This window comes from Tamandua tetradactyla, chromosome 10, assembly GCF_023851605.1.
Source record: "Tamandua tetradactyla isolate mTamTet1 chromosome 10, mTamTet1.pri, whole genome shotgun sequence".
Lineage (NCBI taxonomy): Eukaryota > Metazoa > Chordata > Mammalia > Pilosa > Myrmecophagidae > Tamandua > Tamandua tetradactyla.
In genome coordinates this window covers 71104491-71130101 of record NC_135336.1, presented here as the reverse complement: position 1 = coordinate 71130101, position 25611 = coordinate 71104491, and positions in this window count along the sequence as shown.

Genomic DNA, 25611 nt, shown 5'->3' with positions numbered 1-25611 from the left:
AAAATCAGCAACTTCTCAATGTCGGGCACTGGATCTCTATTTCAGAAGTCTATAACAATACAACTACAATTTATAACCATGCAACTACATGCAAAGACAGGTGGTAGCTGGCCAGGTAGCAAGACAACCCTTTCTTCTCTCCATTCTTTTATCAGGAAGACAAATATTTCTCATAAACCCTCATTGTTATTTCCTCTCATCTCTCATTGGGAGTCTAGCTTCAAGAATCTGGGAAATTAGAACTCAATTTAAGGTTTTACTGCCTCTGTGATAGGACACAGACAAAGAGAATGGGTTGGAAATGGCCATTAAGGAACTATGCAAAATGATCTTTCCCAATGTGACATACATATTTATGAGCAAAGAAAACCTTGAAAATATAAAATTCAAATACAGAAAATTTAAATTGCCATACTCTCACAATCCAAGGATCACCATTATAAATCAATACATATGTGCTTTGATTTCTCCTGTTTAGATTTATCTTATTTACAATTTTCTCATATTGTTCATTAACATTTAATTTAAAGGCTATATATTATTTTATTTTATGGATGTACAATTCATTTAACTGTTCATTATTATTTATTTCATTTGTTTTTCACTCAGTTTTTTATTTAGTAGACCAGTTTACCAGGAATATCTCAATAATAGGAAATATTAATTTAAAAGGACTATGCCATTAAATTGAAACATTCCATTTTGATAATTATATATGAATATGCATGCTAATTACCTCAATATTGACATTCAGTGTTAAATGTTTTCATTTAAAAGTTAGTTCAAGGTAAGATTTTTAAAAATGGGAAATTAGAAAAATATTTTATAAAAAGTTAATATTGAATAAGCGTACCATAAATGAAGTCAGCTTAGAGACACACATGAAAAATTAAAGCAACCCCTCAGGATCTGTTCCTAAATTTGGAGTACTTGAACTTTAGCTTCTTATGTATTTAAAACTTGTCATAGCTTTTTAAAGAGTAAATTCTAAAACTTTAAGATGGTCTATTTTTTACCAGCAAATCATGTATAAACTATTCTTAATGATAAAGAGAAGTAGAGAAATTATTTAATTTCATTACTTTGGCTATATTTAATCAATTTTCCTTAGTATATAATATTATTTTATACTTATTATGAATAAATTCAAGTTTAAAATGTAAATAACTAAAAACATACATTCTGTTAATTAATCCTATATACTCTTCTATGCTTAAAAGAATCTGCTCTTACGGATGCACACACACAAATTTGCATACACAAAAGCAAATATATACATGCAAATGTATGTGTACCTATACCTATATTTGTACATGCTCACACACTTACATTAAATTTCATCCTGGTCTTGAATTTTCTGAAGTGCAGGGTAAAAGAAAGTTTGTGAGGCTATTCCTGGTATAGTTTTTCAACAAGGTGGATGCTTTCCCCAAAGAGCAGAATCGCACAAGTTCTAGCTAAGTAATTTAAGAGGTTTAAATAGAGGTTGCTTTTCACCTTGCCTTGTTGTGAGTAATCTGTGGTTATTCTGTGTTTCTTAATAACTTAATTAAACGTTGGTTCTGACAACTTTAAATGATACTGGAAAATTTTTGTTTGTGAATACTGGGTGGTGGGGAGAGATTTGGAATCATATATTTTCTTCCCAAAATTATGAGGAGAGAGAGGTTAGAGTTCTTTTAAAGGAGAAAAATGCATGATAAATATGTTGTCTTATTTATGTGTGGTATTAGCTATTTGAATAAATAGTGATAAGCCTGTAAGAAACAGCAAGTGACTCTATAATACAAGGTTTGCTAGGAAAAGTACATACATATTTTATATAATGCTGTAGTTTGTCCTTTTATAAAACATTGAGTTAAATTAACTAAATCTAATTACTTAGATAAGTCAAATATGTTTTTAATAGAATAGCAAGTGCTTCAGTCATTTGACATTAAACATTCTATTTCTCTTATAAGATTTATATAATTAATAATTAGAAAACTAACATTTAGAGCATTTTGAGTCTTTAACTGGGTGAATGATAGTGAATTTCAATGAATTTCTTTAATTACAGGAGCCATTAGTTGTGTCTCCTTGCAGAAAATGAATTAAACCTTCCACATATAAACAATGTAAAGCTAAAGGATATAGAAATGCTGGTTTTGAAGTCACTTTTATACTGAAATTATAAAAGAACATCTAAATTATCTATGACTCAGTTAAAAACTATCATTGGGCCAAACTATAATGGTCACAGTCCTTTTTTTTTTTTCCTTTCATGCTTTATCTAAAACTCATTAAAAATCATTCAATAGAATTTGAATCTCTAGAGAAAAAATTCCAAACGAACTATATCCCAGCATCTCTTCCTTTAAAAATCCTACTCAATAATTTGATATGAATTTTGGAAGACTAAGATATCTGTCATGGCAAAGAAGAAAATAAACATCCCACTTTATACTATTGACACTTCCTTACCATTTGACATTCTAAGAGTGATTTAAGGAAGGAACTCAATGCAATGGCTAATTAATAAATTAATTAATAAAGCTTTTCATGATAGCATAGTTCTAGGGGGATACAATAACAATGAACATATACACACACTTACTTTTTCTTTTTTTAAGAGAAGTCATCTTGGATATAGTCCCAAACTGAACAATAATTCAAGAAGAACCACATTATGGTTCTATTGCATAGAGATGGACAGTCATTGACTCCAGTATCAAAATTCTCTTGACCATGGTCGCATTTGCTATGCTTTATAGTATATATCACCTGTAGTTTCATCTATGCAGTACTGGGAGCATTCTAACTGCTTCAAAGATACTCAGGAAGAACCATAATGATCCCTATCATATCAAGAATACATTTTAAATACTTTACTTTTCATGGCCAAAATTGAACCTCTAAAAACATCTTAACAAGTGGTTTATGTAAAGTGTGTGACTACAGTGACCTCAGTCTACATTTAGAGGTCAAATGAATGAAAAGTGTCAAATGAATGGTCCAGACAGTAAATGCTGCAGATTCTTAGGGAAATTAGATAACAGTCTGGCTATGAATGGTTAGGGAAGGCACTCTGAATGTGAAAAGCATGAACTAGGCTTTGAAGGAAACATGGATGTGGAATAGACTGAAGGAAGACATGATACACAGTAAAACTAGCAGGTGTGAAGTGGGGCAGAGAACATAATACTGATGTGAGCATCCAGAGCACACACGCCATTCTAGTCTGGACCACCTTGAATGGTGGGCCAAGGTGTGACATTAAACTGTAGCTATAGGGTCAAAGGCAGTACTAGGCTAAGGAGATGTCTGGGGAAGCCTTTAAATTCCATTGTTGAGGAGTTTCATGATAAAATCATTGAGAAAATCATTTTGTCAAGGATTATCACGGTTGATTGAAAAAGACTTACAAAAAAGAGAGAGTGTTTTGGAGACTTCTAGAATAATCCAGGCATGATGTGATTGCAGTGAAATGGAAAACAGTAAATGGCAATTGGTTACAGTTCAGTAGAAAGAGCACTGCATTGAGAAACAGTCAGCTCCTTGAGAGTAGGGACAATATACTGCTCTGTTTCATACCCTTCACTTAAATCAGTCTTACATTCAAATGCAAGAAATGTTTTTAATTTTAATGGAAGTTCAGTTGTGAATTTATCAAAAATTACTGCATGATCATCAGTATTCATTAAATGTTCTACAGGGGATTAGTAAAGACTATATAACGCTAAGTTCCTTTCCAATTCTAAAATGATTTGATTTAATTAAAGGAAAAAGGTGTTTCCTCTCTATGAAATAACCAAACTTATTTTAGCTTATAGGTAATTCTTATTTGTAATGAAAAGATAGCCCTTATTGGGTCAGTGGATTTGGGAAGATATTTCCATTGAGGGTCAAGCATCTTCCTCATCTAACCAGCAATGGTTTACAGAATTTTTCAAAGGATAATTCTAACAACACCTAACTAACTTTCATTAAGGTGGTCCCTTCTTGGAACTTGTGGTTCTCTATGATGATAGCATATTTCCATTTCCTACTTATACAAATTTCCCAGCCTATTGGTATTTCTACAAATTTTATTTTGTGATCCAGTAATCTTTTCTGATAACATGGCTTCACATTAAGGGGCTGGGGCCAATAAAAAGATGAGAAGGAAAAACAAATTAATCATGAAAGGATAAAAAGTTGGGAAAACAAAAAATGATGCCAGGAACCATGAATAAATATTCATATTTATTGCCCAAATATTTGCTGAGCATTTGCTATGTGCTAGGTGCTGTTCTAGCACAGAAAATAAAATGGATGAAATTCCTGCCCTCATGGAACTTACATTCCTATATGTTAGATGTTTTAGACAATAAGCTTCACTGGCTCAAACTCTTGATTGGAAAAAAAATTATTTTGCTTAAAGTTTATGCTCACTTATATTATGTAGGGAATCAAGTGGCCCATTTCAAAGCTTAGCTTCAAATCTCAGAAGATGATGAAAAGTAAGTGTCTGCACACAATGTTTAAATGTATTCTTGAAACAAATGGTGTGTGATAAAAAAGCTCATTTGCAGATTGTTGCTAATTGTGTCTTTTGCATATACTTTTGCTTCATTCAGTATGAATTACAGTGGTAGAAACAGTTATACATTTATGATTATAAATTTACTGCCTGGATGCTATAAAATTTAATAGCCTTTCTTTTCTATAAGGTTTTATCATTGACTCCAATGGGTTAGGACAACTTTCATAGTGGAATTGTGAATAATTAAATGTTCACATGTGACACAAGTGAGAAGAAATTTGAAGCCTATTTAAAGAACACTAGAACTGTCACATATAAATAAAGCAAGTTGAGTAGAGATCAGCAGCAGAACTGATTATTGCTCTGAAATATTATCTTACAGTAGCCCCTGAAGTATTAATTCTTTTTTTTCTATCTGGCCCTGAAAAGTGTGAGATGTTTCTTTCCTTCCCCTTTTCTCCAATGGTTTGGAAAATGTTTCTTGATCACTGCATGTCCTTATTGCTGAATATAGACTCTTTTTGAAATTGCTTTCTGAACTACTTTTTGAATGGTCATGGTTAGCCAGTTACATTATTTGAGAAAAATGTGGTTTTCAATAATTTTTACATTCAATATTGGCACCAGTAGTGTGTGTTGCTGGTGTCCCACCCAAACCCCCATTTCTGTGTCTGTGCATCCACTCTCTGGCTGCTGGGAATGTTGACTGCCAAAACTTCTTCAGATTTTTGCTCTTAGACAAATGAGAATCAGAGACCCTCCACTGGGAACCAGAGCTTTCCTTCACCTCCTGGAGGGAGCAGGCTCAGTCATACCTGCTATGTTAGATGTACAAGGTTGGCCTCCTTGTCTTAAAGTAGGGCTAAATTTATGATACACCTTGTGCCCCAGAGCCACCCTGTGGAATCAGACAGAGGCTGGTCTCCTCTGAAGATCGAATTCTTGCTTAGCTTCTCTTCCTCTGCCCTGTTTCATCTGTGTTTTTCATGCCGCTTCTCCTTAGAGCACACCCCAAATAAAATACTGGAAGAATTCCCTTCTCAGGGTCTGTGCCTACGGAACCAACCTAAGACATGGATGTATTTCAGGATGGGTTAAGTTGTGGCAGAACCCTCCACTGCTCCTATGCCTTTACTGGTCCTTTAAATCTGCAAACGCAGCTGATTTACTAAAACAGTTCACAAATGAAGGGAAGATTTGGGGGCTTTCACTTCATGTCCAATTTGCACCTGAGTCACTTATTTAAACTTTTTCACTTGGACATTTGCTGCCAGACTTGCAAAACTGACTTCACTGTCCTCTTCTGATGCATTAATCCCACAACAATAATCATCTGTAAGCCTAGAGCACTGCCAGACCTTCAGCGTTGCCAGACCTTGGGTTTTGCATTTGATTCTGGTGAGGATGCATCACACACCAGGAAGCTTTGCCCCAGCTCTTTCAGTGACATAAGGAGAGTGGGTGGAGGAACTGGATAATGTGGTGCTGTGTTTTGGTAATGTGTAAGGAAAGAGAAAACAGAGAAACAAATCTTCCATGATCACTCCAGAGAAATGTTACAAAATAATGTAAGTAAACTAAAGAAAAATTTCCATAGTACCCAAAGGCTGGGAAAACTGCAGGCCTCTGGGAATTGGTCACAGAGATGCCCAGTCTTGGAGCATTAAGACAAGAAGATGAGGAAGATAAAAACTGTGGGAGCTCAGGAAACCAAGTGAAAAACTGTCAGGAGTCATCACAGAACGCTGCACTTGCAGGCAGGGTGCTTTGTGGGTGAGAGAAGTGATGTTTGCAATCCACTGTCTTGTGTTCTTCCCTATAGTCAAATTATTACAATATCTGCCCTTTCTTTCTTTTTTTTTAATTACATAGGGCAATTTATTTAGATAGCAAACATAATATTGTTATCTTTCCATTCAATTGCTAACAAGGTCTTCAAGCTCGTAACTGGATAAAATGTGAAAAGAACCAACATTTTGCCTGACTAGTTGTGGTATATACGCAGTATGGTTATTGCCTATTTTCAAGTTAGAGAACAGCATGAGACTTTTTTAAAAATTGGGTGAGGGAGGAGCTTGGGAGAGGGGCTTGTGAAAGAATCTGATATATTATCAGGTTATAGAGCAGTAAATTTTACCTAATAATCATAATGCATTAATTGTGCCAGGGATTCTTTCAAACATTTGACATATATGTTACTGAATCCATATACCCCACCGATACAACAGGTGTTACTATTTTTTCCATTTTATGACCAAGACAAGTGAACCACAGAGAGATTAAACGTACACAGCCAAGAAGAGGTAAGGCCAGGAGCAGGATGTGAGAGACTCTTCAGAAGATATAGTAAAGGCTAGCCATGCTCCCTTTCTCACATAGTAAGAAACATTTTAGTCACAGTTATTAGTCATCATATGTCTGGGTCCTGACCCATGAGTGGTGCTGGATACAGCTTCTGAATTGTGCAATTAAAAGAAAGGAACACACATTCATCAGCTTTTCAATGCACTTCCTGTCGCCTCAAATGTGAATATGATGTTTGAGCTGAATTAGTTGTCTCAGACCATAAATAGAAACCACGTATGAGGATGACAGCAGAATAATATAAAAGTAGCTCAGGTCCCTGCTAATTTTGGAACAACATTCTCTGGTCCAGACTGCCAGACTTTTAAATGAGAGAAAAATAAGCTTCTATTTTGCGCAAGTCAGCTCATTTCGGCTCCTGGTTTGCCAAGACTGTGCTGACAAATGCCATACAATGGGCTGGCTTAAACAGTTTATTTGAATGTATTATTTCCCAGTTCCAGAGGCCAGAAGACCAAGTCAGAGTATCAGCAGGGCTTGTTTCCTCTCTGAAATCAGAAGCATTCTGGTGGGGGCAGTCCTCGATCACGTGGCGATGACCTCGGTTTTCTCTGATTTCTCACTTCTCTGATTGTCTCAACCAAATGTCTTCTTGTCTAGCCATGTGAATTAAGGCCCACCTCACTTAGTGGGGTCCTGAAGAACCTATTCACAAATAAGTCCAGTCCTAACTCACCTTAACAGATCCAAAGGTCCTATTTATAAGTGTGTTCATACCCATGGGAAGATACAGTTTAAGATTTAATTTGGGGATACATGATTCAATTCCTAGCACTTAAAAGTCCTATATTCTAATTAATTTTAAAAAGCAGAATAATATATTGGAAGAAACATTGGACTGGTCTTCAGGGGACCTGAAATCTGGAGGTTTCTCTGAAATAAAAAAGAAAAATTATGACTAGGCAAATAAAGAAATTATGGGTAAATCAGAGATAGAATACACATAATCAATATGCCTTCTAACTGAAAACTAATTTTTAATATGAGTAAAAACTCCCAGACTATGTCAGTTAATCGATTTGAAGGCATTAAAATGGATTATATGACTTCTATATCTACATCATTGAGTTTGTGACTAACATCTTTTTCATAAACTAATTACACAAAATTGACTGTTTATATAAAATTGATTTATGTATAGTTTCAAATTTCTTTACAAATTCATTGATGAAATTAAATATACTGTATATTATACTATCTCAATTATAATATTCTCTTGAAAAACCCTTAAGTATAAATTCGACTTTCTAAAATTGGAAAAAATCTATTACTAGAACATTTTTAAATATTTACTCATCTATCATTTATATTCCTATACTGAAAAATAAGGACATTGATAAAAATATTTTTAAGAATTAGAATATGTGTTTGAGTAAGAATTCCCCCAGATGGTAAAACCCATAATGGCAGAGTCCAATACTTGTTTCAGTCACTTAAGTCCTGTCTGTTGGCTCTGAAGCAACTATGAGTTCTCCAAAATATCTCCCTTTTCAAAGAACTCCACTAAACTAATCAAGACCCACCTTGAATGGATGGAGTCACATCTCCATCTAATCAAAAAGCCATACCTGAAATTGGGCATGCCACATCTCCATGAAAGTAATCTAATCAAAGGGTCACACCCACATTGAGTGGGTCTGTCTCCATGGAAACAATTAATCAAAGGTTTCTGCTCTACATTATTGAATCAGGATTAAAATACATGGCTTTTCTGGTGTCCACACTTTCAAACCAGCACACCTATACAATGAACATTCCTTGGGTAAACGATCCTAAAATGTAATTCTCTTTTTTTTCATTGAAAAAAATTTCCATTTAATCATTCAGAAGTGACTTCATTTAAACAACTACATATGATTTATTTTTTCCTGTTGGTTCAATTTTAAAATTCCTGCAGTCAAAAATCTTAGTTCTTATTATTCTATTCTTAACTTCTTGCATAATTTTGAATTCTCAAAGGGTTCAGGAATTCATGCTAAGGCTTTTTCTTCTGCCCAATTATCTGGATTTTCTAAATTATTCTCTCCCTTCTCTCAGGATAGTTAGTCCAATTATTTACTTTGTTCTGCTGAATAATGTTTACTCTCTAGAACTCACTAAGCCACATTGTTGATTCTGTTACTTCTGTTAGTGTATCTATATTCCATCAGCCATGTTCAATTGTTATATTCTGGAGAGTTTTCCCACAGTATAAAAGAAAATAGAGATTTAGAATGACCCCAAGAGCTTGTAATACTAATATTAAAAAGGGGTGAGAGTTTTATGAAAGGTACATATATATGATTTTTATTTTCCATGTGTGGTGTATAAACACATTATATGTCTTGCACACGGCAGAAACAAAACTTTCTGAATTTTCTGATATATGGTATGTATTTTTGTTGGTAAAGAACTTTTTTCCAAAGCAGTTTCTTTTTTTTATAATGTTCAGGAAATGGTGAAGTTAATTCTTATTTCCTGCATATCTGTTCACAAGAGTAACTTTCAACAGCTGTGAAACAGTAAATGAAATATTGACTGAGTTGCTTGTCATTTAATTTACAATGATTTCAGTGATTTTCAAGAGCAATGGAAGGCCCAAGGTATAATTCAATTGTATCCTTTCTTGTAATTTGAGGACCTAAGACAACAACTTGTAAGTTAACCAGAATACAGAAAGTTTAATGCAGGTCTTGAAAACTAATTAATAAATAAATGTCATGTTGTGGTCGATTAATTACTCAGCATTTTCCTGCTTACCATTTTTTTTCCTCCATTTTAGTTAAAATTCAGTATTAAATGTTTCATGTGTTTTTATTCCAGTTTGACTTTTAGGTGTTAATGAACATTTTGCAATTGCTATTAGACTTGTGTACTTTACAGTACTTTAAGGAGTAGACACATTAATATTTCCTTGAAGCTTCAACAAATTCTAGATTTGTTCCCTCCTGCTTATATTATTTTCCCACCCAATAAAGAAGAGTTCATTTTGGATAAAAATTTTAGGGATGCTGCACTCTAGTCTGGAGCATCTGTTTCTCTAATCAACCTTGACTTCTATATGAACATTCTAATGGTCCCTTATAATACTTTTACAGTGGTATAACTATATAATTTTGTTAGAGTTGAACTTATTCCTCAGCCAAATCCTTAATTTCATTTTATTGCAATATGAGCTTTTTGAGTTAGGAAGACAGGATGAAATTGATGGCTATGGAAATTCTTATTATTATGTCTGGGATATAAATCACCAGGCCTGGAATGCAACTGTTATGCTCAAGGGTGTTGCTTGCCTAAGAATAGGTGGAAAAATGATTTTACATTGTAAAAGAGAGGCTATCAGGTGCTCCATATTCTAGTTTCTGAAGTCCTATTGTAAAAGTGATTTAAAAGATGAATATGTATTTCTAATGTCCAGCTACTCAGTTGTTGATCAAGACACTTCCGGTCATTTTTCCAATTCCTTTTTTTATCATATACATGTCCAATCTGTCATCACATCCTGTTGGTATTATCTATAAAATCTATTGGGAGTGAGAGCTCCTCTTTGCTTTATCTTCCTAGCTACCACTCCGATCCAAACCTCATGTGATCTATCCAAGAGAATTATAGTAACCTCCTAAATGATTTCCCAATTTGCATTCTTCACCTTCTAAAGTTAACTCTCTACCCAACAGCTAAACTTTATTATTGAAAATGTAAACCAGATCATGTTATTCTCCAGTTAAATATCATCAAGATCTTACCAGTGCAAACAGAAGAAAATCTAAATCTAAATCCCTTATCCCTTCAATCCACCTTCTGTAACTGTCCTATCTATATTCTTATGTCCAGATGCCATGGTCTTCTTTTGGTTCCTTAACTATGCCAGGTTTCTTTTCTTTTCTTTTTGTTTCTTTTCCAACCCCAGGGCCTCCACCCACACTGCTTCCTTTGCTGTAATGCTCTGTCTTCCACCTTTGAAATAACTGACTCTTACTCAATCTTCAAATCTTATCTTCAATTTCATTTCTTTAGAGAATTCTTCCTAGAGACGCAGTGGTCTACTTTGCTAGCTGCCAGAATGCGATATACTAGAAACGGAATGGTTTTTAAAAGGGGAATTTAATAAATTGCTAGTTTACAGTTCTAAGGCCAAGAAAATGTCCCAATTAAACAAGTCTATAGAAATGCCCAATCTAAGGCATCCAGGGAAAGATACCTTGGTTCAAGAAGGGTAAAGAAATTCAGGGTCTCTCTCTCTCTCAAGTGAGAAGGCACATGGTGAAAAGGGTCAGGGTTCCTCTCTCCTCTGAAAGGATCCATGGTGAACACAGAGTCATCTGCTAGCTTTCTCTCCTGGCTTCCTGTTTCATGAAGCTCCCTGGGAGGTATTTTCCTTCTTCATCTCCAAAGGTTGCTAGCTGGTGGACTCTGTTTCTCGTGGCTATGTCATTCTGCTCTGCTCTCTCTGAATCTCTTTCTTTCTCCAAAATGTTTCCTGTTTTATAGTACTCCAGAAACTTATCAAGCCCCACTCAAATGGGTGGAGACATGTCATCACCTAATCCAGTTTAACAACCAATCTCGATTACATCACATCTCCAAGGAGATGATCTAATTACAGTTTCAAACATGCAATGCTGAATAGGGATTAGAGGAAATGGCTGCCTTTACAAAATGGGATTAGGATTAAAACATGGCTTTTCTGGGGAACACACATCCTTTCAAACCAGCACAACCAGCATCTTAAAAGATCTCCCAATCATTCTCATTCCTATTTTGTTTTGGACTGGACGCCATGGAATATACTTATTTTGTCACCATGTGCACATTTGTTTATTTTCATAAGGCTTGTGTTTCCATAGACTTCTAGGTTCTATAAATGCATGAACTGTGTTTATATAGTTCTTTCAGGACTATACAAATTAAATGAAAATGGATTTTCATTTAATGTAAATATATTTGTTACTCTAACGTTTTGGAGACTAAATTAAGAGATTTGAAGTGGGGTTTAAAATCTGGGTGTTCTTTGAAATAATTGGCATTTCTATTTGCATATCTGTGGCAGATTGAATAATGTTTCCCACAAGGATATGTAAAAGCTGTTACCCCTTTACATGAGTGAGAACTCATCTGTAAATAGGATCTTAGAAGATCCTGTTAAGATTAGGCCAAAATGAATCATGGTGTGCCTTAAGGTCGTATGACTAGAATTCTTAAAAATAAAGGAAATCTGGACGCAGAGGTACAAGCCACAGAAGGAGATAGAAAGAAACAAATCTCCAGGTGCGAGGGGCAGAAATTGATTGGCAGAAAGCCACCCAGTACACTGCGCTAACTGCAGGGAAGGCATGGCCTGCTAATAGCATCTGGACTTCCAGCTTCCAATCTGTGAGGCAATAAATTTCTATCATTTTCGTCAACCAGTCTGTGGTCTTCTGTGGTAGAAATCATGGCAAACCAAGACATCTTTGATGAATTCTTCCCTATTTCATAATTAATAATTATACCTGGATATTCTCAGACTGCCTGTTAATAAAGCAAATCAATATGTAATAGAACTTAGGGGTATATTTATAGGATATTTACAATTTGGAGTCTGTCTCCCTGTAATTGATTGAAGATGGGTTTTCAAGGCAGGCAGCTGATTGGGATTGGGAAGTCCATGACATAACGGTTTAGGACATAGCAAATGGAGGGCTTTGAGCAAAGAATTTTGTTAAGGTCATTGTGATAGTTGAGTTGCTTGCCTAGGTGAGCAAAATGTTATCTTTGATAAATGGAACTGCAGGAATTGCCTAAGGCAAAGGCCAAAGTTATTTTTCGCTTACAATTTCACCTTTCTCAGGGAAAGCTTTCCTGATAACATGCAACTAAGTCATTTTGATGCAGATAATTTTAATCCCGAGTGCCATTAGCTGTGCTGTGTTTGACAAGAGTGCTCAAAATTCTACTGCAGTATAATCCCATACCATTGAAAATTATTATACTCTTATCTTTAGTAATATAGACCAAAAAGAAACAATAGTCCCAAAAATGTATTTTGCTAATAAAAAAAAGAATAAAAAAGAGTGTTTGTTAAAAGTGAGCTTTCCCATTTGGGTTAGTATTTCTCAAAGGATGTTTTGAAGAATACGGCTTCTAAGGAAAATATAAAGGCAATATGCAAAAATTTAGCTTCTAAAAAGTCTTAAATACATTGGAGAACACTGAGTTAAAAATAATGATAAACAAGAACTTCCCTCCCACAGCTCAGAACTTTTAATATGGTAAGGTACATTGTGAGTTTCTAACAGTAGAATATAGCAAAGAAAATTTGCCAGATTTATTTGATTGAGGGTCTGTTACATTGGGCAGTGTCTCCAAGGGCCAGTGATTAAAAGTCCACTTTATGACATGCTGTAATAAGTTAATAGAATTATATAACATCAGGGAATTATTTTGCCATACTTGCTTATGCCTTCAAAACCGCAAGTGAAGAAAAGATCTAGAAGCATAAGATTTGAAAACACTTAGCAGAATCTAAAAAATATTTGTAAAAGTTTATTTGATCCTTTTGAAAATAAATAGAATATGTAGGTTTAAATGGTATTTTTCATTCTACATCTTTATGGTACACTGAAATTAGATCTGCGTAGTCTTGTTGCTTTTTCATTATAATACAAAAATCATGCTAGTTATGAATGAAATTTTCTAATACATATCATATTTTCAAGGAAATGTTTTCATGCCTAAGGAGTAATCACTAATTTTGCATATAGAAGAGGTGGGATTAGCCAAATCTTTAAAATATTCTCCATAGAACCAATCTGATATGTTCTAGCTCTGACTTTTCTAAGATATATGGCCTTGGGCAATGAGCCTCAGTTCCCTCATGGGTAATATGCATGATGTAGGGATGCTGTGAGAATATAATCAGCTAACAAATATTTCAAAGTGCTTGAAATAATGTTTTGTAAATTCTAAGTGCAAAATATCATTACTAAAGGCATCAATTTTAAGATGTTTACTTTTTAACTTTTCCCCATTTTCTCCAACGGGTTTTGGTATTATTTTCATTATTCAAGCATATTCCCTGGAGCAAATTCTGTGATATTTCAAAATGCCATACTATATGTTATTTTCAAACCTTGACTCCAGGAGAAAAAAGCAAACAGAACATTGATTCCTATAATTCACCTGAATTATCAGAGCTATGTAGTATCCAAGAAACTATAAAGGGAATAGAATGCTTATACTTCTATCCAACGGCATCCTCAGCCCTCAAAACATTTCCTTTCCTTGCTGATTGTAGCTCAGCTCTGTATGATGACTGAAGAAAAGAGTTCTTATCAGTGGCACCCATCCTACCCCCATAGCTTTTGATTAAGTTTCTAAGGTATAAACATTATAATTGTATTCTCGTAACTGAAGATAGATGACCAAATTTGTCAGCAGGCTGAAAGACTTATTAACTGTAGTTGTGCTCATAATTTCCCATGCCATACTTAAAAAAAAAAATACTTCCAGCTAGTTGCAGGAGGATGTGAAGGAGAAATGAAATGGGAGAGGCAGATGCAAGGCAGTAGATGAGGTAGTTTCCTTTGACAGTGAACAGCTGTAGATCTAGGCAAGAAGGGGGAGAAAAAAGACACATGCATGCCCTGTATAAAATTAATATAAGTCTACCGTTTTGCCCAGATGGTGTGATTTCACAACTTGAAGTTTATAATGCTTGGTTTGATGGTAAAATGGTCAATTTCTGTACTAGAGCATACTTGTAAATTCTCTAGCAAAGTGTCATATTTTTCATGTAAATACTTCCAAAGCAAGAATTATTTTTACCATCAACTATAGGAAAGAAGTCATGAGCATCCTCTTTTGAAGTTGCTTATGTAACTGTTTTCTATAAGAATTGCAAAAGAAAAAGAAATTCAAAGAAACAAAGATATGACTAAGTTCAGTTCTTATGACTGAATTAGTTTGAAGCTTAAAATCATCAGTGGATGCTTTGAAAATGTAAAAGATGTTGCTAATTTCTGTTTTTCCATCCATCAAGCAAATATTAAGTGCTGACTACATAGTGGGCACCGTTACAGATCACATTGAAAACCATAAATTTATGTTTATGTGGAAGACAGAAAAATAGCAAATGAAACAAACATAAGGCATTGTGAAGAGAAGTAGATTATGGGGAATGGGAGAGCCAGGGAACTAGGGTTTATGGTGTTTTCATATAAGGTGATGAGTTGCTGATAAGATGACATTTGAGAAGAGATCTGAAGTAAGTAAATGAGAAAGCCATGTGGTATTGGTTGTGTTTTAATTTGGAATCAAATCATTAGAAAATAGACATGTTTATAGTGAGGTAACATATCCTCATCATTATTCATAAAATAAATATAAACAGTAAGTGAGGTAACATATTCTCATCATTATTCATAAAATAAATATAAATAGTGAGGGGATGCTGGGGTGATGCACATTTGTTTGGACCAGACTAGTCCCACCCTAGGAACGAAGGGTGAGTTCAGTTCTGAGCAATCAACCAAATCTATGGGCCACCATTCAATGAATGTAGGATGACCAGATCTAGAGAGGAAATGAATGTATCCATTAAAACTACTCGGTGCTTTTGCTATGCTGTCAATGTGAGTATCCCACTAATCAATACTATTTTGAAGAGAACAGCCTTTCTGTCAGGCATAGCTGTTTTATTTATAAGTATGTACCAGTTTTAAAGAAAGATGCACTCATGTGTATGCTGTGGCTAAATGTAATGAACGATGTATATAATAAAGTCTCCTGTTAAACTTTATAGCTAACTAAGAATCATGCTACTATCATCTGAGAGGAGAGAGAAAAGATTATGAGAACTCTTTGTTGCCTTTCTTATAGAACCATTAAATATTAGCTACATGAGCATCAACATTATACAGTACCTCTTTAAACTTATATATAGAAAAATAAAAATGAGATGGCATACCCATAATAAGAATTTAGTAGTCTCTCGTGTGAAATGATTCAAAATGCACTTTGGGTAGGAAGTAATTTGGATAAATTTCTTGTAAGTTACATGCATGCTTAACTCTCAGGAGAACACTTAACTTGAGAGAAGAAAAATGGAGAGAAGCCAACAAAGCCCTGGATACCACAGTTCAAATTATTGAAAGCAAAGTAGCATATTCTTAAGATGCAATGTGATTGCTATGATACTTAATATGTAAATAATTATAGTAATCTATATCTATCTGTAAAATAAATTGCAATTATAACTATTTTCAAGAAATTATCTTTGGTTGCATAATTTTACCTTCTTAGATCTCTCTCTTAGGCTTTTTTACTTTGCTTGCTAGGCTATGAAGTGATATGAATTTAAGAAAGAAGAACTGATAGGCTTTGGTTTAATATTTCTAAATGTAAAGATAAATTAGGCATATAATTTTTCTCAATTTCTTAAAAAACTTTGGAGTTTAGTGACTATGAGGGCAAGCAAATCCATAGATAAGCCTCTTAATTATCATTGAATAATGTCATAAGAGGACAGTAAAGATAATATTTGATTTTGTTTGTATAACTAATCAGCTGTACTAGTGACTTGATGTTCGAATTTTATGTTTTAGTAAGGTGAGGAAGTTTTCTACTGTGAAAAATTCAGAGTAAGCCAGGAACTTAGGAATTTGCCTACCTGTGGTTGCTTATAGGACTGACAATCAGATTTGCAGTTTATAAATTTATTGTAAAATATACATTGGAGGTGATAGAATTCTGGAGTCAGGAATACTTGCAAGGAGGCTATTTCATACAAGAGTTGAGAGGTTGGAGAAAACAGTATAAAAGAAGAGAAATTGAGAATTGAAGAAATACTGGCAGGACTGTATTGATGATGGAGCTATTCAATATCTTTTACCATGGTGATGCTTACCCATACCTACAGAAGTCATAAAATTGTGTGGAAATAAACACACACCTAAGAATGCACATAAGAACAATTAAATTTGGAGAAATCTGAATAAGATCTGTGGATTTTACCAATGCCAATCAATACCCTGGTTGTGATATTATGCTATGGTTTTGCAAAATTGTTATCATTAGGAGCATCTGGGTGGTGGGTTTGGTGGTGTCCTGAGCACAGGGTGGTGGCTTAGGGCTTGATCGTGTCTTTTGTGGAGAACATGATTCAGTCCCCAGCAAAAGTGCTTAAGATAGCCTGCTGCTACCTGAGTCTAGTCCTTCAGGTTTCCACCCATATCAGGAAAAGAATGAAAGTATAAGCACGCAAACTCACAAAAGCCAGAAGATAGCACAAAGTATTTCCTTAGTATTCTGTCTAAAAAACCACTAGCCCAGGTTGAGATAACCTGTGATGTAGGACAACTGCTCTCCACTTCTCCACCTGGGAGACTTTTGGGATGTGTCCTTCTCCCCAGCTCAAAACTCAAGGTCCAGACTCCAAAACTAAGAAGTGCTGCAAAATTTAACTTCTAGTCATTGATCCAAATTTCTGAATTTGAAGAATTTTCTCCATAGTCACTATTATATAAAAGCAAAGAACAATTTTAATTTTTAAAGATATAAGACAGACATTGGCTTGAAAATAAACTTGAGTAGTGGGAAATAATTTAGAGATTTTAATTCATATTCAATTAAAAATTACAAAGAATATTTAACCCTTCTCAGATTAATTAAATATTTAAGTATGTCTGTTGTGTACTACATTCTCATGCAATTATGAACGACTTCTTGAAATAGTTGTTTACTCACTTTCCCTAATTATTTATTGGATAATTAGGTTGAAACATGCAGTAATAAATGGTTCAATAGTAGATCTTATAAAAGCGTACAGATACAGAAGCAAAATAAACCAATTAGTCATGTACTTTGGTCAGAAAATATGGTAATTATATGTATCACATGATGTGAGTTGACAGAATAGTTAACCCAAAGCATGGTGGATATTTGAGATTTAAATTATAGTCATTATACTACCTCTATTAAAGTAAAATATTATAGTTTTTAAATTAGGGTATTCATTAAATTTTAACTACATTGATGACAAGAAGTTAATATATTTATAATTATTCTATATGTTTAGTTAGTTGAATAGGTAATTAGGAAACCAAAATATGTAATTAATTGGAATATTCTAATTTTCCTTTTTAAAACAAGGATATATAGTGTTTATATTTTACAACGCCTTAATGATCAGAAATAACTTTTACATTATTAATCTGATCACTGTCATTTTCAAGTTTTTATTTTCTCATTATATCCATTCACCCTTTGCCTATATTCTAAAGAAAGAAATATAAAAGAATTGACTGAATTAAGTGTAAGAGAATGGCAGACATGTTGAAATGATATTTAGCTAATTGATTCTCCTAAGTTATAAGGTTTCCAAGGAAACTTCTCCTGCATGTGTGTGAAGTTAAATGGGGTACCTTGGATATTGTTTGTTCTAATAAAACTTAACATTAATTTCTATCTCTCATTTTTGATAACTAATGTACACACACATGCTTATGGCATGTCAAATAAAGAGTTCTGGGGTGTGGGAAATAGAAGAATATGTTTGAGAGTAATATTATGCCTGTATACTTGGAAAACAGACAAATCTTTTTTACATTTGAATTACTGGCATATTTTATTGACCCTCATGAAAATTTTCTGAATAGTTACATTTTCTGTCTTTCTCATCATCTCTTGATCTGTTGAACTTGAGAGACTCGTAACTGTACCCTTTCATTTGTTTTTTTATCTTACAATACTACGTCAACAAAGGTTGTTTCTCTGCCTCCTTTTTCTTAAGCTTCTTACCAAAATGACATATTTAAGCTTGTTTTTTTTCCATTTTCTTTGCTGTGAAAGTTCTTGCAACTTATGGTAAGTATCTTTGTAAGAATTTAGCATGATTTTTATTTGGATCAATTTTAATATTCTTTAAATTATACATTTGATATTTTATGTTCACATTAATGCTTATTTTAGGTTCTTTATTTTTTGTATTATAACTAATCCTCAAAAAGCAATGAATTTTATCCAACTTTATATTAAAAGGCAACTGTTTTTAAAGAAGCTTTGGTTTTAAAAAGAAAAGCCATCTTATGTTCTATGTATATATATAATTTAATCAATTGCAATGTGAAATTTACTGAGTAGATAAAAGTATTTAAGCCTTAAACTAAGGTTGTGATAATTTATTAAAATTGCCTTAAATAAAGAAACTATTTCATTAAAAATTAAAAATGTAAGATATGGTGATCTGTGTTATTCATGGTGCTATTTGCAGAAGTTCTTTTTTCTTTCATGGTTTTATTGTTATTGTATCTAATTTTCCTCAGTCCATTCACCACTGTTTTGTCTCCCTATATATTAATTTTAATTTTCAACTTTTTCCCCTAAGTTTGTAACTTTAACTTTCCTGTTTGCCCTTGATCTTCCCCACCACAGTTTAGTGCTCAACGTTACACAACAGAGAGGGGGAAAGTATCTCCAATTAGGAGAAAGGAGAGCATCATTTGAAACATTCGTTTCCTCTCTGTTGCCTAAGATGGAACAGTATAACCTCATCTATTATCCTTTGTTTTCTGGGGTTTTGAATGTTTCCATTTTGGAAATTCCTCCTCCTTTCAGAAAAAATAGCATACAGTATATATCTTAAAATCCAGCTAAAAGAGCATGGGATCAGACACTATAGTGAATTAATTCTAATCTATATCTATTCACTGATATGACAGTCATTAATAATTTCTTCTGCCATTTACACTTTGTTCCTTATGCATAGAGCATAAAGTTTATTCATTCATGTTCTGAGCATACATAGCACTTAAGAAGCAAAGTGGGAACCAGTTACTGAAAGCTCTGAAATGTGCATTGGAATTGTTTTGTTATAGACACAATTTTCTGTATGTCTCTCATGTGTCTGCACATCTTGTAAGCAGAGGCAGTGGTGATTTTTGCTCTAGACTATCTTTGCCAGACAGTGAACAGCCTTGGAAGTTTGACAGAGTCTCCCCGCTAAGCAGAGGGGAAGTTTCTTTGCTATTCAATATATAACGTTAATGTCTCTCTCCGGGACAAATGGACAGATTAATTTGCAACCCTTTATAAAAGATTGAGCTTCCTAAATTTGGGTTCCTTAGTTGTGATGCAAACCCTGAATGTATAGTGCTTCAGTTGAGCCCACTGAATATCTCCCCCGCGGGACTCGAAGAGCAAAGAGATCCCACTTGATTAGGAAGCTCATGCTGACTGCTAAGCCATGAGTTAATTAAGTCTTCTCTCTCTGACCTGGGAGTCTCAAGTCTGCCAACTTCAGCAAAAGTTTGGCAACCTAACTTGGTGCAGAGTGAGCAAAGTAAATTTTTCAGTTTTTGACAATCTGGTAGGAAGTGATGTGCAACAGAGACTTGTAATAATGGAAATAATATGATAAAAATATTCTGGACCTCTAAAAAAAGTGTTCAGAGCTAGAAAAGCATGTGTCATATTTCTGTGAATATAATTGAAACCATAGAATCACCCTGCTGAAAAGTACAGTGCTGCTCCAGATAAGGACCTAGGGCAAGTGTCATGTGGAGTACTGTGGCTGCATATTAGATGTACATAAACTTGGGGGGGGGGGATGGGATATATAAAATACATTTAACAAATCCTAAATGTGAACATAAACTCCAATTTCTAAAAATCACATAGGACTGATGCTACCTGGAATAAGAGGTAGTGACTATGGAAATATCAAGGAAGACAATAAAGAATTGTTTTAGAAGTCAAAGGAAGAAAGAGTCTTCAGAATGAACAGTAATAGTACCAAATGCCATATAAATAAAATTGGAGAAAGACTAAAAATGAGTCTTTATAGCCACAAGAGAAAATTAAAAATATTTTAAGAACAATTTCAATTGAGAGGTGAGGATAGAAGGTTGAATGGAATGGATCGAAGGATGAATGGTGTCAAAAAGTAATGTTTTTAAAAAGGTAAAATGGGATTCACATGAATATAAATGAACATATATTAAAGCCTTTATTTAATTCATTAATTAATGAAGAAATGAGTATAATGGTCCAACTAGGTCAAAGGAGAATTCAAAGGACCACACAGGCAGACTGAAATGAATTTACAAATAGATTCAGAACCACTCAATATCCACAGGGCAAAAATCAAGTTCATATCCCTCAGACACAGTTTACATTTCTATTGACAATAATTTGCATTTTCATTTGTATTCTAAAAGTTATACAGAGTTATCAAATTTTTCAATTAAAAGGAGAGAAAAATCTGAAGGGTTGACTTAGAAACGACCCCAAATAATTTTTTCCATTTCACAAATTTTTTTCACAAATTTTCTGATAAGAAGACAGTGAAAGTGAGTATAGAAAATGACATAGGGTGTTGAGATAAAAGAGGTAGGATATTGAGACGAATTTTGCTATGTATTATACAAGGAAAGGTAGTGAAATGGAAGTCAGGAAAGGAACTACTAAATAACTGTATGGTCTTGGGCTTTATTGCAATTTTCCAGCCAAATTTCCAATCAACAGCAGTGGGCATTTGTATTGCAGTTGAGTTGTACTCAAACTTTTCTTTCACACCAGCACCTTTTTTTTTTTTTTCAAATGTAAATTCACAGTGAATTCTAACATAGAAAATAAAGTGAGCTACTCTGCCTGAAGTGATGATAAAGACTCTAGAGCCCCCTTCTTGATCTCCTTTATCTATAGAACCCTGAGTTTTTTTTTTTCAGAATCAAGATTCTAATTTCTTATATATTTTGAGGATGGCACAAATTTCTATTCTGCATCAGATCATACCACATAAGGTTTTTCCTGAACTGTATTTGCACATGGATTTTGCAGTTTTATTCATAATTTGGATTTATCATGTTGTTTTATTATTTTGTTAGTCATACCCCCAAGTCATATGTAACAAATTAGTTCCAAGCCATAAAAGGATGATATATAATTCAAAATATAATTAATCATACCTAATTAAAATCAGATTAGCAAAAATATTTTAACATGAAAGAATATAAAATAAAATGAACCTGAAAGAATTTTAATTGCTTTGTTTGCCATTGCATTAAATAAGACCATGTAGAACAACCCCTGCTTCAAAGCACAAAATATTATGTGCATAATTTTCAGTTTGCTGTATATATTAGAATATATGTAGTTTTTATATACTTAAATTGATACCTTCCATTTCCCCTTACAGTTCCTTGTATGATTGTTTACCTTATACCCTCTAGACATGATAAGGCTGTGGTTGAGAAAGAACATTGTAGAAATGGTGAGGAAAATGATTTGAAAATATTTCAGGAAAAACAGTTTTCTTTTGTGTCCACTTTAACCACTATTACTGGAGGAAATGTATAGACTGACTCTTTGAAATCCAAGATTATTCTGAAAGTAAATTTTATTCAATTGGTTTTATGCAAAGCATCCCTGTTGTCATATTTGGAAGCCTGTCATGTGGAAGAGGAATGCTCACACTGTTTTGGGGCTGAGAGCTGGGACAAATGCGATCCCTCTGGCTCTCCACTTAAGGGTTCAATCTACCTTATCTTTCCATCCACTACTCCTTTATTTCCTTGTATTTGATTATACTGTGGTGAACTGGATTTCTGTGTTTGAAAGTTAAGCTCAGATTACATGCTACTTATCAAATGTTGCAATTTAGTCTATGGGAAATAGTATGAACATTTAGAGACTTGTTGAATATAACAATTAGTTTTGCCCCACCCCATCCCTTGCAATTCACTGAATAAATGATTTACTCTGAAATAGTGCTCACAGGTTAATATCATGAGAATAAAATGTCCAATTTCAGTGAACTCTTTACTTTTTACAAAAGGCAGATCTCAAGTTTTTCTGGGCAAACAAAATAGCAAAAGGAAGTTATCCCAAAATGTTTCTTTTCACTGATGTTGACACAGCCAAGGATCTGATTTTGGTAGCAAAAACATTCTAGGTTCGTATTTTTCTGACTTTCCCTTTGATTTTTATTTTGTAACTTTTTTTTCCACTACTTATATTCCTTGGGCTTGCCCTGAAGGCTGGATATTAGCTTTTCTATTCTTCTCCCATGTATAATATTTTGGCAAACTCATTGCAGAAGTCAAAAGTACACTTATAATCTCTAAGAACCTGGGGGGCTGCATTAGTCGAGGTATTCTAGAGAAACAGAATCAGCAGGAAATATATGTAGATATAAAATTTATAAAAGTATCTCACATAACTGTGGAAATGTAGGTCCAAAATCCATAGGACAGGCTGTGAAGTTGATGGCTCCGATGGATGACCTGGATGAACTCCACGGGAGAGTCTTGCTGGCCGAAAAAGGAAGAGAGAAACTGTTTCTTCTGAACTCTCGTTAAATGCCTTCCATTGAATAGATTAAATGTCACTCATTGCAAAAAACACTCTCCTTGACTGACTACAAATGGAATCAGCTGTGGGGCAGCTGACATGATCATGTTTTAATTCTATGAGATGTCCTCAGAGCAATAGACAGACCAGCACTTGTTCAACCAGACAAATGGGCACAACTACCTGGCTAAGTTGTCATATGAATCTAACCATGACAGTCCACCCCTTGTCAACATGGCAGCTATACACATCACCTTAAACTATACCTAATTTCTAAATAGAAAACAATAAAAGACACATTCTTTTCTCACCTAACAATACTCAACTGTCCTGCATGCAACCGGAAACACATTAAATCTCCCCAGAAAAGGGTATAAGTCTTTGGGTGATATTCATTCTTAAACTTGATATCTTACAACTTAAATGCTGTAACATGAACAAAACAGCATTATAGTCCTCATTTCTGTAACTGATCATGTGGTCGTACTTCATAGTGATCACTACCTTCTTCCACTACCCATTCCATCTTCCCTTTACCCTCAGCAAGCACTTCAGCTGACCATGGTTCTTTGCCTGGTGGGGTGACCCTTCATTCCTGAGGCTTCAGAGCCATTGGTAGTCCTGCCTGGATTGGGCTGTTGCAGTTTTCCATTAGTTTTAATCACAGAGTATGGTAGTGCTAAAACACACCCTAGGGGATCTCCTATATTCCAGGAAAACTCTTCTTTACCTCCATTGTGTAGTTGCAGTCCTATTTTCCCCTGATAGTCAGGGTCAGTCACCCCAGCCAGTAATGTAATCCCCTCCTTGGCTTGTTGATCCAGGGGCATGAGTAGCCCAAAATGACCAGGTGGCAGTCTCAGATTCCAGTTCAATGGAATCATTGTTATTTCTCCTGATGAAAGCACTCCCCCTTTTGGAACTAAAACATGTAGACCGGCAGAGCTCAAGGTTGCATGGACAGGAAGCAAAAATTTTCCTAGTGGATCACAAGGGGTAATAGTGACTGTTGCCACACCCATTTCTACCCCTTGGTTCCTGGACCCATGGATCCTGGCTATGGGAGAAACAGCACCATACGGTGGATGCTGATTCAGAGCATACACAGCTTCCTGTAGAACATTACCCCAACTCTTCAAGGTGTTGCCACCTAGTTGGCACTGTAATTGAGTTTTCAAAAGGCCATCCCACTGTTCTATCAATCCAGCTGCCTCTGGATGATGGGGGACATGGTAAGACCAAAGAATTCCATAAGCATGTGCCCATTCCTGCACTTCATTAGCCATGAAGTGTGTTCCTTGATCAGAAGCAATGCTGTGTGAAATACCATGATGATGGATAAGGCATTCTCTAATTCCACAGATGGTAGTTTTGGCAGAAGCATTGTTTGCAGGGAAAGCAAGTCCAAATCTTGAGTATGTATCGATTCCAGCTAGAACAAATCACTGCCCCTTCCATGAAGGGATTGGTACAATGTAATTAGCCTGCCACCATGTAGCTGGCTGGTCACCTTGGGGAATGGTGCCATATTGGGGGCTGAGTGTGGGTCTCTGCTGCTGGCATATTGGGCACTCAGCAGTGGCTGTAGCCAGATCAGCCTTGGTAAGTGGAAGTCCATGTTGCTGAGCCCATGTTTAACCTCCATCCCTGCCTATTGGGCAATGATAGGAGTTACTTGGAAATAAGCTGACTGGTATCCACAGAACAGGTCATCTTATCTACTTGATTATTAAAAACCTTCCTCTGCTTAAGTCACCCTCTGGTGCACATTCACATGGGACACAAATATCTTCATGTCTTTAGTCCACTCAGAAAGGTCCATAACATACCTCTTCACCAGAATTTTTTGTCACCAGTATTCCAACTATGGTCTTTCCAAGTCCCTGACCATCCAGCCAAATCATTAGCAACAGCCCATGAGTAAGTATACAAACACACCTCTGGTCAGTTCTCCTGCCAAGTAAAATGAACAACCGGGTGCACTACTCAAAGTTCTGCCCCCTGGCAGGATTGTCCCTCACTATTGCCCTTCAAGGACACCCCAGAAAGGGATTGGAGTGCTGCAGCTGTCCACTTTTGGGTGGTACCAGCATATTGTGCTGAACCATCTGAAAACCAGGCCCAAGTTATCTCTTCTTCAGTCAGTTCACTGTAAGGAACTCCCCAAGAGGTTATAGCTCTGGTCTGGGAAAGAAAAGGTAATGTGGCAGGAGTGGAGACAATGGGCATTTGGCCCACTTCCTCATCTAACTTACTTATGCCTTCAGGACATGCTCTGGTCTTGCGGACTATTTTCATTTTATGATGGGGTGATGCTGCACATGCCCAACTTTATGGCTTGGTGGACCAGACAATGCCCAGCTCATGATAGGCAACTCAGGTCACGGTAACTTGGTGGCCCATGGTTAAGCATTCAGTCTCTACTAAGGCCAAGT